Raw genomic sequence first — 18,594 nt, 5'->3', positions numbered from 1 at the left:
GCGCAGCGCGTGCGCAGTGCGGCGCGGCGGCTCGGCTGCAGCGCGGCTGGCGCCAGTGGTCCCCAAGGCTGCGCCTGCTCCCGCCGGGCCTCCGCGTCCCCGGGAGCCCGAGAAGCGTCTCGGTCCGGGTGCTGGGCTTCGAGCTCGAGCTGCATGCAGTGGCCGTGCTCCGCCTGGGTGCCCGCAAGTTCAGGAGCCTCCTGCAAAAGGGGAACCGATATCCTTCCATTGTCGCCCGGGAGGACCGTTCGTGAACGCCCGCTGTGTGCTGGTACTGGGTGCAAGCCGAGGACGCAGTAGCTCGCTGCCCGCGTGGAGCTTGAAGTCCAGCAGCGAGTGAGGGAGGGCGAGAGAGAAAAGGAGCTCAGCTCTTCAGCCTCCAAATTCTTCCACTTTTGAAAGCAGCAATGCCACGGCCTTGAGTCGGGTTCGAATCCCGACTCTCCCGGACTCTTTTGCATTTTAGCTTCTGGACCGTGGGCAAGGAAGTCCCCTAATCGCCTGACCTCTCTGAGGCTCGGAGTTGCCATTACGAAAGGCGAGGAAGACCATAGCTGAAGCCCAGAGTCTCATCTATCACGTAGGTGGTTGTCGAGGGCCAGGCGAGACAATGATTGTTGGGAGAGTCTGGAGACGGTGTGGGCTCATTTAATGCCAGTGTTTTTTCCTGCTACTTGGACTTCAATACCATTTTCTGGGAACCTCGCTGCAATCCCATCACACTCTCACTTTTGACCTTCCGGAAAGAAAGTGCACCTAGAATATACCCCTCTCTGAGGAGAGAAGGGGGCCAGTCCCAATAATCAGAGACTCAGAAGCTGCTCCCTACAAGATAAAAGTCTCCCTAAGAACGGCAGACTGGCAGGGAGCAGTGTCACCGGGAAGCGCAGTTTCTCCAGGAGTAACAGCTGAAAGTTTATTTCAAAGCTCCGGAAGGAGCATGGCTGGTTTCCAACACCTTCCTGTTGGAGGCCAGAGGTCAGGGTGCATGGACATTGGCCAGAAGCAGGGAGGAGATGCAGCACTGGGGGCAGTTCTTCAGTACAGAGAAGTGGAGTTCAGGAAGACAGTGTAGCCCACGGCCAGCAGCGAGGCAGAAATGCCCACCAAAGAAACAGCAAGAGCTGGGCAGAGAGAATGTCAACCCAGAGACTGATCACCAACAACAATTTCTTCCCCCTGCTCTTTGCTGCAAGACCCAACCTTCATTCCTCATAAGGGAGCCTCCTGGTCCTCTATCTCCTGTGGCTCAGAAAATCTAGTGGACCTTTTCTCAGAAAAACCGATTTATGTACAAAGAGTTCTGTCTCCCTCAAGAGTGGGGTGGGCTTGGGAAGAACACTGAGAATCTAAACTGGGCACTGCCTAGAAATCACTAGTGGCAGAAACAGCTAAATCAGGGAAAACTGTTAATTCTAAGTATTGGAGAATCAGAAGTCTAAGCATTAGAGAATTTTTCCTAAAATGTAGCTGGATTGTTGCCCTTCCTTGTAACTTCCGCTCATGCATTGCAATTCTGCCCTCTTGAGTCACACAGAATTGATGAAAGGGTACCTCTGGCTTTCCTGGCAATTTTTCTGGAGTTCGGTAGAGCTGGTGATAAATCCCAGCTCAGGCACGAAGAAGCTGTGAGCCTGCTCCCTGACCTGTGTGAACCTCAGCTTCTCATGTAAAATTCAGCGAACAGTAGGACCTAGCTCACAGGCCAGTTGTCTACATGAAACAAGAGAAAGCAGGTCAAGGCTTAGCGCAGTCCCTGACAGATTTACATTTCTCAGAAGCCCACATTCAGTCAGATAAAATGCTTTGTGGAGGGTCTGGAAGTGGGGGTGTTTACAGCTTGGAAAAGGGACAAGAAGGAATAGAGACCACTCCCATAGAAACCCGTTAAGTTGACATATTGTCCCTTCTTTAATGCAGGGAGAGTTCACCTGGAAATGTTATTTCTGGACCTTCAACCAGGGCACATGTCAGACATTTACGGCTGCTCCTGTGTCTTCTTCCCCATCCTGCTTTGTTAGCCTAAAGCCTTTTTCTGTGCTCCATAGATCACCTCTGCTATAGGTTGAATTATGTCCCTAGAAAAGATATGTTAAAGCCCTAATCCCCAGTGAATGTAAATGCAAATTCACACTTGTGGGTGTGAACCTATCTGGAAATAGGGTCTTTGCAGACATAGTTAAAATGAAGTCATTAGGTGGGCCCTAATCCAATGTGATGGGTGTCCTTAAAAATGAAATTCAGAGAGGCAAATGCCATGTAAAGATACAGAGAAACACAGGGAGAAAAGGCCATGCAAAGACAAGGCCAATGTGGGGTTATGTCACCACAAGCCAAGGAACGCCTGGGGCTGTTGGAAGCTGGGAAGGGCAAGAAAAGATCTCTCCCTGTAGCATTCCCAGGGAGCACGGCCCTGCTGATACCTTGATTTTACACTTCTCGCCTCTAGAACTGTGAGACAATAAATTTCTGTTACAGCAGCCCTAAGAAACTAATACAGGCTGCTGGATATGATTGCCTGATGAGTAGGAGAGAGGAGGGAAGACATGTGAACAAAACCAGTCATTGAGGATAAGGGTTGGGAGATGTCCATTCATTTACTTATTCATTCAACAAACATTTACTGAGTGCCTATTTAGTGCAGACACAAGCTAGGTGCTGAGGATAGAGTACTTGAGGAACAAAATCAGCCCCCTTCAGGGAGCATTCATGTTGCTAGGGGTGGTGGACCTCAGACAATGGGATATATAATTAATATTAGAGAGGGCTAGAGGTCAGAGAGGAAAAACTGGGTAGTGTGGTGTGGAAAGGAGTGCAAAGCAAGAGAAAGGATGATCAAGAAGGCTCAGTGAAGGGGACTTTGAAGATGAGCTCTAAACCATGAGTAAGATCCAGCGTGGGAAGATGGAAAAGAGCTTCACACATAGGGTAAGAGCATGTGCAAAGACCCTGAGATGGGCAGAGTTGTGCATGTTTGAAGGAGAGAAGGAAGGACATCCTGGGCATCTACACATTGTGATCTTAGGGAGCCATTTACGAGGATTCTGCCAGTGAGGACCCTGTGGCTCAGAGTAAGGGACTTGACCTCAGTGTGCCTCAGAAAAGGGCCAGGTCTCTAACATCTAGGTCTGGAACTTCGGACTAGTTGCGGAGGGGGGGGGGGGGGGGAGGAGGCAGAGGCGGGCAAAGACATGCAAATCTCTGGCATTTCAAGACTGCGCATAAACAGGAGACCCTAGGAAGTGGCTTTTTTCGTTTGTTTAAAATATTTCAGAAATGTCTAGTAACTTCTTTGAGACTTTGCTCACCTGTGAAAGAGGGAAAAAGGCCTCTTCGCTCAGGGTCCACAAGGTCGTATAGGACTACCAAGATACTCAAATTCAGTGCTTCTCCCTTTCCTGGGACGCAGAGGGTGGAGGCTGCGGAGTCTGAATCCCAATCCCGTTACTATTTGGTACGGGCTGTGTGACCTTGGTCAAATTACTGCCCGTCTCTGAGATGGTTTTATCAACTCAAAAGGGGGCGGAGGAGCGCGCCTGAGACTAGGCTCGGGTTCCAGACACCCTATGCCATTTGGCGGCGCTGCGTCCTTCCCCAGGGCTGTGGGGGGCACTCGCCCTGCTCAGCCGCCTCTGGAGCCGTGGGCGACCGCGCTGTAGGGCAGCCGGAGCCCGGAGCAGTGCACCGGGCATGCGCGGCCAGTAGAGCCACTCGAGGCAGCCTCTACGCCTCCCCGCACCCGCCCCCCTCTGCGGCGAGCGCGGGAGCTGTAGTACCGCCGGCGGCCTGTGGCGTCGCTGCGCGGCCGGCCCCGCGTGTTACGCGCTTGTAGAGCTCTACCCGGCGCGGGCGGCATGTCAGCGCTCACCTGGCGGCGGGCACTGCAACCTGGGGGCCCCCAGCCCGTGGCGCACCCTCCCTCTCGACTCTCTTCTTCGAGGTGTGCTGCTTTGCTTTTGTTTTTCTTAGGCCGCGGGAGTGGCGGGGGCTGGACTCGCCGCGCTGGCGAGATAACGGAGGACTCCCGGCCCAGCCGCGTGCGCTCTGGCGACCGGCGTTTGCAAAGTTGGTATTTAACCAAAGGCAAATGCTTACCAGGGGATCCGGAAGAGTGGGGTCAAAGGGGTTCCTGATGATTCACAGCCTCCCACTCTTCATATTTTCTTAGACTGACAAGTAAGTGTGCGCCCCCGCCTCTGGGCTGTAAGTTCCACCAGCGCACGTGTCCGTATTATGGCTATTTTGTTCAGGGCTGACGCGCCAGGGTTAGCATATGCCAGGCCCGGAACAGACCCGGCTTCCAAGACCAAGCCGGCCTGCGCCGCCAGCGTCCCTTGCTCGGACCAGGGGTAGCCAAAGCCTGCATAGGACAGGGCCCTCGCCGAAGAGGTTCCCGGGGGAGGTACAAAAGGGAGTACAAAAAGGGAGAGGAGCGTTTAGAACGTTCATCGCAATCGGACACAGCTTTGGCATTCCAGCGCGGGATCCGAGGAACAAGGTAGGGGAATTCGGGTGGGGTGCACTCTAACTCATGTCGCTCTGGCTCAGGCTGCATTCTAGCTGCATGCAGCCAACGCTTGTGTGTTGATAAAGGATGGGGGCGGGGGGAACACCTGGTCCTTTGAGGCAGATAGCTCTAGGCTGCCGTGATAGCCTTCTGCTTCACCCCCCTGCTTCCACGCTCATCCCTGCTGAAGCTTCCAGAGTGCTCCTTCCACAAAGCAAATGGGATGGAGCCACTCCCCAGTGGAAGAGTTTTTGCAGGACCCTCCAGTCCTATAGGACCTGACCTCAGACAGCATCCCTTCCTCCCTTCTCATTCCCGTGCCCTGCCATGCTTGCTCCCTCTGGAGCGCTGATGCACGGGACTTTTCTTGTCCGAGGACCCTAGCACATGTTCCTTCTGTCTGGGACATCCTCAGCTTTCTCCTCTCAACTCAAAAACCCCCTTCTTAGAGGCCTTTCTAACGATTTGATCTCCCATCGCCAGCACCTCCCTGCACTCTAGCACATCCTTGTGCTTATGTTCTTTACAAGAAACTGAAATCATTTATTATTTGTTTACTTGGGTCTTCTCATTCTCCTACACAACGAAATAAGTTATTGATCTGTCTTGTTCACCTAAGGAGAGACGCCTAGGATAGTTGAGTGCCTACTATCTTGGTGTGAGTGGCCAGAGCTGAAAGGAATCCCCAGGTCCGAATATTGACACTTAACTCTTCCTGTACTCATTCATCTCTAAATTTTCTCATCTGGGAAATGATGGGCATAATAACAGTATCTGAAACTGAGATGAGTTAACTCTGTAGAAGACTGAAAGAGATGCTCAGATTGACAGCCCCAGGTGATTTAGTTATTGCATCAGTTTGGATGGGCTAGGTTACATTGTAGCAATAAACAACCCCCAAATCTCAGTGGTTTAAAAAGACATTGATTTATTTTTCGTTTATGCCATACGTCCACCGTAGATTGCCAAGAACGTGGCTCCTTGTCATCAGCCAGGCTGACCAAGCAGCCACCAGCTGATGTCGCCAAGGCAAAGAGGAGAGCTTGGCTTAACTGAGTACTCTTAAACTTCCAACGAGAAGCTCTCAGAAAGAAAGACCAAATTTTCAATCTTGCTTGTAGCTAGGTGTGATCATGTCACCGGATTCTAGTCAATGGGAAATAAATAGACCTATTTATATAACATAACATCCACAAGTGTTCTCAAAGAAGGGACTTACAATTCTTTGCCCCTTCTTCATTCTGCTGGCTTAAATAAAGGAATGAAGAAGTAATGACTGGGGCTTGCTTAGCCACCATGGATCAGGTGGTGAGGGTGGTAGAACAACAAAGTAGAAGAATGAACCTGGGTCCCTGATAATCACAGAGCTACCGCACCTGCCATCTACTGCCGAACCCCTGACTTCATTTTAAAAAGGGAAATCAACTGCTATTTTGGATTTGCTGTCACTCGCAGAAAAACCTAATAGGAACTAATCCGTTGTTTGGGACAGTAATGGAAATGGGCAAAACATGAGCCAACATGATTTGAAAAATGAACAGTATCTGTTGGATGATCTACAAATTCAAATCAGCAGGAGCAACAGCTCAGAATGAGAAGTCTGCAGAAGAAATACGAGTCGTCTCCATCCCCACCCCTTCAAAAACCCCCCAGATATAAAGTGAGGGCCATTGCAGCTCCTACTGTAAGTACGAGGCTCTCGCTGTTTTTATTGGAACCTTACAGCAGAAGGGTGATGTATCTTCTCTTCTTTCTTTAAATAGACTGCTTTGAGAGCTCTGTGTGCATATCGTGGTTCCTGAAGGTTTGATGTGCGTATCAGAATCAGGTACTCAGCCGGCATGGGCATGTCGTTCTCCCCGGCAGGATGCCGATCACTATCAAAATTCCTCAAGTAATTAAAAATAATAAAAACAGAAAATTATATCCAGTATTATAATATCCAATTTGGCTTTACATTTATTGGAAATAAAGACACCTCCCCCCTATCGTGGGGATGTGTTATTTGCAGACAAGTGCTTGCAAATACCTGCCTGAAAATCTTTCTTATCATTTACAAATAAACATGAGAAAATTATAGGTAGCCAGTCACGAAAACTGTGTTTCCAGTGCTACAGAATGTGCATTGCATGGTCATCTGTATTTTGAACAAATTTTATTCTCTAACCAAAACATGATCCTTGATTTTTAGAACATAATGAATTACTCTACTTTTAATTCTATAGGGTGGATTTCTAAAATTAGAATTGCTGAGTAGAAAGATTGATTGATTGATTTAAACAGAGCTTGCCAGGTTAATTTCCTAAGCCCTGCAGTAATTCCAGTGCCCACTGTTATTAATAATTTATAGAACCTCCGGCTTGGCTTTGGGTCCCCTTGACCCCCTGCTAGGACTGAGTGTAACATTCTTCTGAACTTTTTGCCACCTGTTGGGTGAAAAACATGTTAACTCATTGTTACTTTAATTGGCATTTCCCTGATAATTGTGAAGTTGAGCTCCTTTTCATTTGTCTGTGAGCATCAGGATTTCCCCGTCTGTCAAATGGCTATTTTTATCCTTTGATTATTTTTCAACTGGACTGTTTGCCCTTATATTGTCAATTTATGGGAGTTACGGAAGTAGCATATATAAGAATCTTTTATCTGACATACATGCGTCAGAGATTTTTCGCACTCTGTTCTTTCCGATTTTATCATCTTTTTGTCATATTGAAATACTTCCATCATCAAATGTTTCATTTTCCTTTTTTTTTGATTGTCCTGTCTTGCTTAAGAAATCCCCCAGACACACACTGCCACAAATGCCAAGAGCATACCCATATTTGCATTTCATTTCATATTTTCTAAGTAGTTATTGTTATATATTGTTATGTATTTTTTATCTGTAAAGATTTCATTCTCATGAAAATTACTTTTTTCTGTAGATAAAAGGAATAATCTGCCCCCCCCCCCCCCCCCCCCCCCGCCATTTGATAGGCAGTTTTGGATGCAGCAATCTGTATTTAAAGGAACCACCCTTTTCCCACTGACTTGTAATACCACCTTGGCCACACTTTAGAGTTCCTACTTGTGAATTTCTAGTATGTTTCAGTTACTGTGGCTTTATGTTAAAAAAAAAATCTGGCAAGGCATGATTGCCTCCTCACCCCTTCCCCAGTATGCATTTTTTTTTCCATTAGCGTTTTCTTAGGTATCCTTTGACATTTATCCTCCACGTGAAATATAAGGGTTTTTTGGTTGTTGTTTGTTTTCACCTTTTATGCTGATCCTATGGGGTATGGAATTGGACTGATTTGATCAAGCATCCTCTTCGATGACTAGTGTGACAAATCCCACAACTTCATGGAGGCTAGCCCTTCCCACATGCCCAGAAAGTGACCATCAGGGGACTTGTTTGCTGCAGGGGTCCAGGAGGAGGGAGCTGCTGGGGCCGGGTGTAGGGTGAAGCGCAGCTGGTGTTCTGGTCTCAATCGGGTCCTTTTTACTCTGAAGGGTCCTCTTAATTCACACAAAAGCCCGGCATTAGTAGAGGGCCCGCCCGGGGTGGAACTGCCCTGAGCCGAGGGCCCTCCTTAGTTAAAGCTGCCCCCTCCCCCCCATGTGCCCTCAGGCTGTTCTGTCATTCCTCAGAAAACGGCTTGGCTGCAGCACCAGGGCTGGCGGTGCCTGAGACCCCCTGCTTTGAATCCCAGCTCCACCTTTGGCTTTCTGAGCGCCTCTCTTCCTGGATCTGCACACTTTCAAAGTAGGTGACCACTTCTCTGTGCCATTGCTGCCTCTCAGCCTGGGACAGCACCATCACCTGCTTGAATGACAGTGGTCTCCTGACCGCTTTCCTTGCTTCTTCCCTCACCAGTCTTCAGTCTGTACAGGCTCAGCTCTGCAGCCAGAGGGATCCTTGTAAACTGAAGGGTTGGGTTGTGTCTGAGTCTGGCCAGGGCCCTTCCACCCCATTCAGAGTCCAAGTCAGTCTTCCCCAGGGCGGCAAGTTTCCACCCGAACAGCTCCTGTGGCCCCTCTGACCTCGCTCCCGTTACTCTGCCTCTCAGCTAGTTAGTCGTTCGTTCATTCATTCATTCATTCATCCATCAAATATTGATTGAGTGCCTACTTCTGTGCCGAGCACTGTTATAGACACTTGGGACAGTCAGTGGACGGACGAACCCGTGTGAGAGAGGAGGGACGGGTCTCTTGGCTGCTCCATGAACTCGCTGCCATGTGGGTGCCCCAGGCCTGAACGCTAGCTGTCTCCCTGCCTGCACTGCCCTTGCCCCAGAAATCCACACATCTTATGTCTTCGCCTTCTTCATGTTTCTCTTCAAATACCACCTCCTAGCAAAGCCTGCCCTATTTAGAATTGCCAAGAATCTGACACTTACTGTCTCCCCTGCCCAATTCATTTCTTTGTGACCCTTAATGTCCTCTGACAGACTTTGAATTTTATAATATTTATACTTTATAATTTCTGTCTATTGTCTTTCTCCCAGCCCTCACTACAATGAGAGCTGGAGGAGGGCATGGTTTTCTCCCTACTGTCATCTGAGTGCCTAGAACAGTGCTTGGCACAAAATGGAATTTCAGAAATATTTTCTGGATAAAGGGGAGGATGAATGAAAACGAACATTTTTTTTTAAAGATTTTATTTATTTATTAGAGAGAGAGAGCAAGCGTGCGCACATGAGCAGGGGGGAGAGGCAGAGGGAGAGGGAGAAGCAGACTTTCTGCTGAGCAGGGAGCCCAGTGCGGGGCTCGATCCCAGGACCCCGGGATCATGACCCGAGCCGAAGATAGACGTTCAACCACTCAACTGACTGAGCCACCCAGGCACCCCGAAAATGAAGAAACTTGAGAAGGTTATTGGCCTTTCTGTGCTTCCTTTCCATCTTCTAAAAATGAGGGAGTATAATGGCCATTGAAAGGCTCATTGAAAAGGTTTAATGAAAGAGCGCATCTAGGGGCACCTCGCCGGTTCAGTTGGTGGAGCATGCGACTCTTGATCTTGGGGTTGTGAGTTCGAGCCCCGCGTTGGATGTAGAGATTACTTAAAAATAAAGTCTTTAAAAAAACCCCGCAATACATTGGGGCCCCTGGGTGGCTCAGTCTGTTAAGCGGCCCTTTCTTGATTTCAGCTGGAGCCCTGCATCAGGCCCCGAACTCAGCAGGGAGTCTGCTTGGGCTTCTCTCTCCCTCTCCCTCGGCTCCTGCCCCACAAATAAATAAATAAATCTTCAAAAAAAACCCAACCCCAATACATCTGAAGTGCTTAAAACAGTACTTGGCACACGTTAGAGTTCTTGAAATGTAGTTTATTCCGTCCCAGTTCCACATCTTGTATGTAATGTGCACACATGCCGCTCGGGATCTGTACTTTTTATGTCTTGTATGTCCCCATGAACAACACATGGTATTGTTTTATGTGCTGTCAAAATTTACTGCGACGGTATTATACATATGTTTTTGAGACCCATTTATGTTGAAATAAATAATCTAGCTCTTTCCTCTTAGTGGCTGTGTGGTCCTCTGCCCAGGGAAGAGAACGTCTCACTGATACAGGCAACACTAAAGGGAACATCTTGGCACAGGTCTTGTGCACATCTCATCCCAAATGTGCAGGAGTTTCTCAAGGAGGTATCAAAAAGATGGGGTTGCTGGGTTTGCTGGCTGTTCTCCATTCGTCTGCTCCCCTCCATTCTCCATCCTTGGTGGACTGCTCCGGCCTGGGATGCTGTTCCCTGGAGACTGCACCGTCCACTGCCTTCCCGTTGGGTTTGGCCGGTGGAGGCCCTGGCAGGAGACTGGAGGGCTGGAAGGAGGGGTGTGGGTACTTTTCCCTGACCTCCCTCTTGATTTCAGTGCTTTGTGTTTGGCGGCAGGTCTGTCCTTCCATCTGTCTTTCCCTCCCCTGTTCCAGGTTTGTCTGGGCTCCATGTCCTCTCCTTGTCCAGTGAGCCCTGAGCAAGGGGACAGGTTCCCACCATTGCAGGTTTCTGGGTCTCTCACCATTCCTTGTCTCCTTCATCTTGTCTGTTCCTCCCTAAGGAGTCGCCTCATAGAATTGCCTCTTCATTCGAACGTTTGGGATACACTGTTTTCTACCAGGACCAGATGGACACATTGGCTTCATAAGACATTATAGGGCATGCTCATTATTTACTTATTTATTTATTTAAGAGCGAGCGCAAGCGCATGAGTGGGGGAGGGGCAGAGGGACAAGCAGACTCCCCCCTGAGCAGGGAGTGGACGGGGAGCTCAGTCCCAGGACCCAGAGATCTTGACCTGAGTGCAAGTCAGACGTTTACTGGACTGAGCCCCCAGGCACCCCCAGGACATGCTCATTTTTAAACCTGAATTTTTGCTTTAACACACACACCCTACCCCCTAGTTTTGGGAAGTCAAATAGCATGAAAAAGTTCATGATGGAAAATAGAAGTCACCTGCCTTCTTTCCCATCTCCTTTCTCTATTTTGGCTCTGCAGAGGCAACCATAGTCAACTGTTTTCATCTCTCTGAGGGCTCCTGATGTGGAGCATCTGTTCATATGTTTATTGGCCAATTTTATTTTGTGAAGCGTTTCTTCAGGCCTTCTGTAAATTGATCTATAGTTCTTTGTATTTTCTAGATATGAAATATATCTCAAATGTACATACAATATTTTCTCCCAACCTGGGGCTTGCCTCTGACTTTCCTAATAGTCTCTTTTGAAGAACAGAAAGTTTAAATTTTGATGAAATGCAATTTATTATTTTTTCGATGAAATCTAATTTACTAAGTTTTTTCCTTTATGGTTCTTTGCTTTTGGTGTCATAACAAATTGCCTACCCAAGGTTGAAGTATACTCTTGTTTTCTTCTAGCAGTTTTATAGTTTTAGGTTTTGCATTTATATCTATGACCCATTTCTGAATTTTTGTTTTGTTTTATATGGTGTGAAATTGAGTTCATGTTTTTTGTCCATATGGATATCTAGTTTTTCCAGCACCATTTATGGAAAAAAAATTATCCTTTCTCCACTGAATCACTTTGATGTTTTTGCCAAAAATCAATTGATGATACCTGTATGAGACTATTTCTGGATTCTAGACTCAGTTCATTGATTTATTTATTCATCTTCAAACAAACTTTGTTCTTCATTTTTCAAGACTATTTTGGCTAGACTTACCTCCTTTGCAATTTCATATACATTTTATAATCACCTCTTCAAGTTCTACAAAAGTCTGCTAGGATTTTTAGATAAATGTGGGGAGAAGTGACATGTTAACCATATAGAGTGTTTCATTCAGTTCACGAATATGGCCCCTCTCCATTTGTCAGGGTCTCCTTTGAGTTTTCTCGGCAATGCTTCTAGCTTTTGGCTGAAAGATACTGTACATTTTTTCATCCAGTTTATTCCTAACTATAGTAATGATATTCAAAATGGAATTAAAAATTGTTTTCCAATTGATAATTTCTAAGATACAGAAATACGATTATTTTTTGTATATTAACTTTCTAGCCTATGACTTTGCTAAATTTACTATTTTAGTAGTTTATTTTATAGATTTTGTAGGATTTTTTTAGTACACAATCATGTCATCTTTGAATAAAGACAGTTTTACCTCCTCTTTTCTTATATTTATGCCTTCTCCTTCTCTTTGTTATTTTTCTTGCCTTATTGCACTAGCTAGAACCTCTAGCACAATGAGGAATCAAACATCTTTGCCTATTCCTGACTTCAGGGTGAACATATTTGTGATAAAACAAGGGTCAGATTATCAAAGCAGATTCACCTGAATCAGAAATGTGAAAGCGGTCAAATTATACAGATGAGGCAGGAACAGGTTCAAAACCATCGACAGAGCTCTTCAAGTCCTTTATTGTGACATCAGATATACTCTGGTGCCTTTTTAAATGAGGAGTGCAGTTCACATCATTTACACATAATTAAATCGTGAATGCATCTCTGTTTTATCCTTTGATAGTTATATAACGTCTTCCAGGGAGCAATGCTCCATAAATCCATTGGCTCCGGGTTTGTTTACTGTAAGCAAGCCTGTCCATCCTTTGAAATGCACTCCACAGGTAAAGATTTTCCTGCTAGCAAGTAGCATTAGCTTCTTTGCCAAGAGGTTTGCCATTTCATGTTTATAAGGAAATTCATCAGATCACCTGTCTTCTATCTTTTCCAGGGGCTTTTCCCAGATAACAGGGAAGAATGGAATAATGATGCCATTTAATTCTTTCCTTTTCAATATTTCACCATTAAGTATCACGTTAGCTGAAGGTTTTTGTAGATCGCCTTAATCGGACTGAGTAAATTTTCTTCTATTCCTAGTTTGCTAGAAGTTTTATTATAAATTAATGGTAAATTATTTTCTAATGTTTTCTCTGCATTTGTTGGGATGATTAGTTTTTCTCATTTAGTTTGTTAATGTGGAAAATTACATTGATTTTCAAATGGTAAACCAACATATCATTCCTAGGATAAGTCCTACTTCATCATGAGATACTTACCTTTATATATACGTTGCTGGATACACACACAGACACACATACACATTTTGTCAGCTGCTTTTTTACATTTTTAAAATTGGTAAATGCACATGACATAAGCATCTTAACCAGTTTCAAGTCCACAGTGCAATGGTGTTAACTAGTTGCACATTTTTGTGCAATAGATATTTAGAACGTTTCATCTTGCAAGACTGAAACTTTCTACTCACTGAACATCAACTCCCCATTTCCTCCTCCCCCTCAGCCCTTGGTAACCACATTCTACTTTCTGTTTCCAAGAGTTTGACTATTTTAGATACCTCATATAAGTGGAATCTCAAGCGGTATTTGTGTTTTTATGACTGGCTTTTTTCACTTAATGTCCTTGTGGTTCATCCATGCTGTACAGTATGATAGAATTTTCTTCCTTTTTAATGCGGAATAATAGTCCATTGTATGGATATACCGCATTGTCTTTATCCATTCATCTGTTGATAGATGCTTAAATTGCTTCCACCTCTGGACTATTGTGAATAATGCCAGAATGAACATGGGTATGTGACTATCTCTTTGAGATGCTGTTTTCTGTTCTTCTGGATACATACCAAGAAGTGGGATTGTTGGATCACATGGTAATTATGTTTTTAATATTTTGGGGGAAACTCCATACTGTTTTTCCCAACAGCCGAACCATTTTACGGTCCCATGGACAGTGCACAGGGTTCCAATTTCTCCATATCCTCTCTAGCACCTGTTATTTTCTGTTGTTTGATTGTTTTTGTGTTTTGTGATAATGAGTATACTAATGAGTGTGAGGTTTCGATTTGAATTCCCCTGATGATTGGTGATGTTGAGCTGTCTTTTTGTGTGCATCATTTGTATATCTTCTCTGGAGAAATGTCTTCAAGTCCTTTACCCATTTTTTAATCTGGTTTATTTGTTTGTTGTTGTTTTGAGTTGTAGGGAGTCCATTATACAATCTGGATATTTACCCCTTATCAGATATATATTGTTTGCAAATATTTTCTCCCTTTCCATTGGTTGCCTATCACTCCGTTGTTCTTCCTTTGCTGCACAAAGTTTTTAAGTTTGATGTAGTCCCATTTGTCATGTTTTGTTTTTGTTACCTGTGCTTTTTTTTTTTTTAAGATTTTATTTATTTATTTGACACAGAGAGCTCTAGAGAGTGCACAAGCAGAGGGAATGGGAGAGGGACAAGCAGGCTCCCCGCTGAGCAGGGAGCCAGATGCCGGGGCTTGATCCCAGGACTTGATCCCAGAATCCTGGGACCATGACCTGAGCGGAAGGCAGACGTTTAACCACTGAGCCACCCAGGCATCCCACGTTGCCCGTGCTTTTGATGTCATATACAAGAAATCATTGTCAAATGCAATGTCCTGAAGTTTTCCCTTCTATTTCCTTACAAGAGGTTTATCGTTTTAGGGGCGCCTGGGTGGAGCAGTCGTTAAGCGTCTGCCTTCGGCTCACGGTGTGATCCCAGCATTCTGGGATCGAGCCCCACGTCAGGCTCTTCTGCTGTGAGCCTGTTTCTTCCTCTCCCACTCCCCCTGCTTGTGTTCCCTCTCTCGCTGGCTGTCTCTCTCTCTGTCAAATAAATGAATAAAATCTTAAAAAAAAAAAAGAGGTTTATCGTTTTAGATCTTATGTTTAGGTCTGTAGTTCATTTTGAGTTAATTTTTGTATGTGGTCTAAGCTAGGGTCCAACTTCATTCTTTTGCATATGGATATGTGGTTTTCCAAACAAACATCCAAACATTTGTTGAAGAAACTGTCCTTTCCTCAGTGTGTAGCTTTGGCACCCTTGTCAAAGATCATTTGGTTACATATGCAAGGCTGTCTTTATGCCAGTACTTACACCATTTTAATTATTGTTGTTTTGTAGTATATTTTGAAATCATGAAGTGTGGGGCCTCTGACTCTTTTTATCTTTTTCAAGAATTTCTTTGACTATTCTGGATCCCTTCAGATCCCATATGAATTTTAGGATGGTTTTCTTTTATTTCTGCAAAAAATGGCATTAGAATTTTGATAGGGATTACATTGAATCTGTACATTGCTTTGGGTAGTATGGGTGTTCGAACAATATTAAGTCTTCCAATTCAGGAATACAGGATGTCTTTCCATTTATTTGTATCTTCTTTGATTTCTTTTAGCAATATTTTGTAGTTTTTAACTTGTGTACAAGTCTTTCACCTCCCTGGTTAGGTTTTTTCCTAAGTATTTTATTCTTTTTGATCTTATTGTGACTGGGATTGTTTTTAAATTTCCTTTTCAGATTTTTCATTGTTAGTGTATAGAAACACCACTGATTTTTGCATGCTGATTCTGTGAAATCTTTAGTTTTCTAGATATTAGATCATGTCATCTGAGAGCAGAGAAAATATCCTTCTTCCTTTCTAGTTTGGATGATGCTCTGTGTAGGACTTCCAGGACTATGTCGAACAATAGTAGCCAGAGTGGGCATCCTTGCCTTGTTTCTGATCTTAGAGGGAAAGCTTTCAGTCTCTTACAGTTGAGTGTGAACTCAGCTGTGGGCTCGTCATTTGTTAAGACAGTTTCCTCCTATACCCGCCGTCTGTTGTGCTTTTTAAGAAATTCTTATTATGAGAAGGTGCTGAATTTTATCAAGAGCTTTTTCTGTACCTGTTGAGATGATCATGTGGGTTTTGCCTTTCGTTCAGTTAATGTACGGTGTATTACATTTACTGATTTCTGTATGTTGTACAGTCCTTGCATTCCAAGTAGAAATTCCACTTGCTCATGGTGCGTAATCCTCTTAATGTGTTGTTGCATGAAGTTTGCTAGTATTTTGATCAAGATTTTTTTTTTTTGATTAGGATTTTTGCATTGATATTCATCAGGGATATTGGTCTGTGGTTTTCTTTTTGTGCCTTTGTCTGGTTTTGATATAAGAGTAATTCTGGCCCCAGATAAGTTTGGAAATGCGCCCAGCTCTTCAGTTCTTTGGAAGAGTTTGAGAAAGATTGGGATTAATTATTCTTTAGAGGTTTGGTACAATTCTTCAGTGAAGACATCTGGTCCTGGGCTTTTCTTTGTTGAGAGGTTTTTGATCATTGCTTTAATTTCCTTACTGGCTATAGTTTCGTTCAGATTTTATATTTCTTCATGGTTCGGTCTTGGTAGGTTGTATGTTTCTAGTAATTTATCCGTTTCTTCTAGGTTATTCAGTTTGTTGGTATATAATTGTTCATTGTAGTCTCTTATAATCTTTTTTATTTCTGTAGCATCAGTTTTAATGTCCCCTCTTTCATTTCTAATTTCAGTTATTTAGGAACTGTCTCCTTTTTTTTTTTTTTTGGTTTGTTTATTTGCCAAGAGTTTGTCAGCCTTTTCACTGATTTTTTTTTCCTTTTGTTTTTCCATTCTCTATTTTGTTATCTCTCCTCTAATCTTTATTATTTCCTTCTTAACTTTTTTTCGGTATTTTTAAGAGCAGTTTTAAGTTTACAGTAAAATTGAGAGGAAGGTACAGAGATTTCCCACATGTGCAGAGCCTCCCTTGTTCTCAACACCACCCACTGGGAAGGGACATTTGTTACCGTCAATGAACCTGCATTGACACAACATAATCACCCGAAGTCCATAGTTTACCTGAGGGTTCACTCTTGGTGTTATACATTCTATGGGCTCGGAAAAATGTATAATGACATTTATCCATTATTGTAATAGCTTACAGAATATTTTCACTGCCCTAAAAATTCTCTGTGCTCTGCCTATTCATCTTTCTCTTCCCCCTACCCCTTAACTACTGGTTTATTTTTTTATTTTTTTTATTTTTACTATAGTTTTGCCTTTCCCAGAATGCCATGTAGTTGGAATCATGCAGTAGGTCACCTTCGCGGATTGGCTTCCTTTACTTTGTAATATACCTTTGAGCTTCATCCATGTATTTTCACGGCTTGGTAGCTCATTTCTTTTTAGCACTGAATAATATTCCATTGTCTGGAAGTACCACCGTTCATTTATCAGTTTACCTATTGACAGGCATCTTGGTGGCTTCCAAGTTTTTGTAGTTACGAATAAAGCTGCTGTAAACATCCGTGTGCAGGTTTTTATGCAGGTACAGGTTTTCACCTCCGTCAGGTAAACGCCAAGAAGTGTGATTGCTGGATCGTATGGTAAGAGTACGCATCTGCAAAACTGTCTTCCAAAGTGGCTGTACCGTTTTGCATTCCCACCAGCAACATATGAGGGGTTCCTGTTGCTCTGGATCCTCGCCGACATTGAGCATTACCCTGTTCCAGATTTTGGCCATTCTCATAGGTGTGTAGCGGTATCTTGTTTTAATTTGCATTTCTCCTATGATATTTAATGTGAAGGATCTCTTTATACGTTTAGTTGTGATCTAGATATCAAATGTTATTTGGTGAGGTGTCCATTAGGGCCTTTGGTCCATTTTTTAGTTGGGTTTTTTACTTTCTTACTGTTGAGTTTTAAGAGTTCTTTGTATATTTTGGATGGCAGTTCTTTATCAAATGTGTCTTTTGCAAATATTTTCTCCCAGTCTGTGGCTTATCTTCTAGTTCTCTTGATAGTGTCTCCTTCTGCTAACTTTTGGTTTCATTTGTTCTCTTTCTAGTTCTTTGAGGTGTAAAGTTAGACAGTTGATTTGAGATCTTTCTCCTTTTTAAATGCAATGTGTATTGCTGTAAACTTTCCTCTTAGTACTGCTTCTGCTTCCTCCCATTAGTTTTTGTATGTTGTTTTTTGCTTTCATTTGTTTCCAGATATTTACTCAATTTTCTGAATTTTTTAAGACTTAATTTATTCATTTGAGATAGAGCGCGCGAGAGAGCGAGAGAGCACAAGCAGGGGAGAGGCAGGCAGAAGGAAAGGGAGAGCAAGGTTAAGTTCATATTTAGTCATGTTTTAATTGGAACTCTTATTGCAGCGGGCCATCCATTTTATATTTTACTAACTATTTTTAAATTGCTTTCCATGGTGCTGTACTGATTCACATTCCAGCCGGTAGTTGAGAATTTTTACTTCTTTAGATCCTCACCAGCTTTGGATATTATCTGAAATATTTAATTCTAACCAATCTGTTGGGTGGAAAGTGCTATATAATTGTTATTTTGGTTAATGTTTCTCTGGCTACTATTGTGGAAGTAGCTGTCATGGGATCATGAAGCCGGGGCCACGCTGGGGGAGGCTCCTGGATAACTAACTGTCTTTGGCTTCAACAAGCCCATCAGTGAGCGCAGAGGAATCGTCTAGCTTTCATTTGCGCATTTTGCTTCCGTCCATGGGCAGAGAGGAAGCCCGCTTGCCCTTCTCAGGGGGGTTTCCCACTCATTAAGCCTCTGGTCTCTCTTTAAACATTCTCTCTAAAATCTCCCTTGTGTGGGTCCATTGTCCAGTTATGGGGATGGGGACCAGAGGAACCACGTTTCCGTCTCCTGCTCTGGTCCATTAGGCTCCACGTCGTTTGTCCTTGAAGATAGCTCCATTCCATAACAGTGTCGCTTGACATCCTCTGTCAATTCCATCAATGTCCAGTTATGAGAGGAGGGCTGGACATCTTACAGGGCTAAGAGATTTCTTTTGTGTGTGAATTGCTTGTTTATATTCTTTGCTC

Source organism: Ursus americanus, chromosome 8 (genome assembly GCF_024610735.1).
Source record: "Ursus americanus isolate L20-20 chromosome 8, mUrsAme1.1.p, whole genome shotgun sequence".
NCBI classification, from domain to species: domain Eukaryota; kingdom Metazoa; phylum Chordata; class Mammalia; order Carnivora; family Ursidae; genus Ursus; species Ursus americanus.
Note: the sequence above shows the minus strand (reverse complement) of the source record.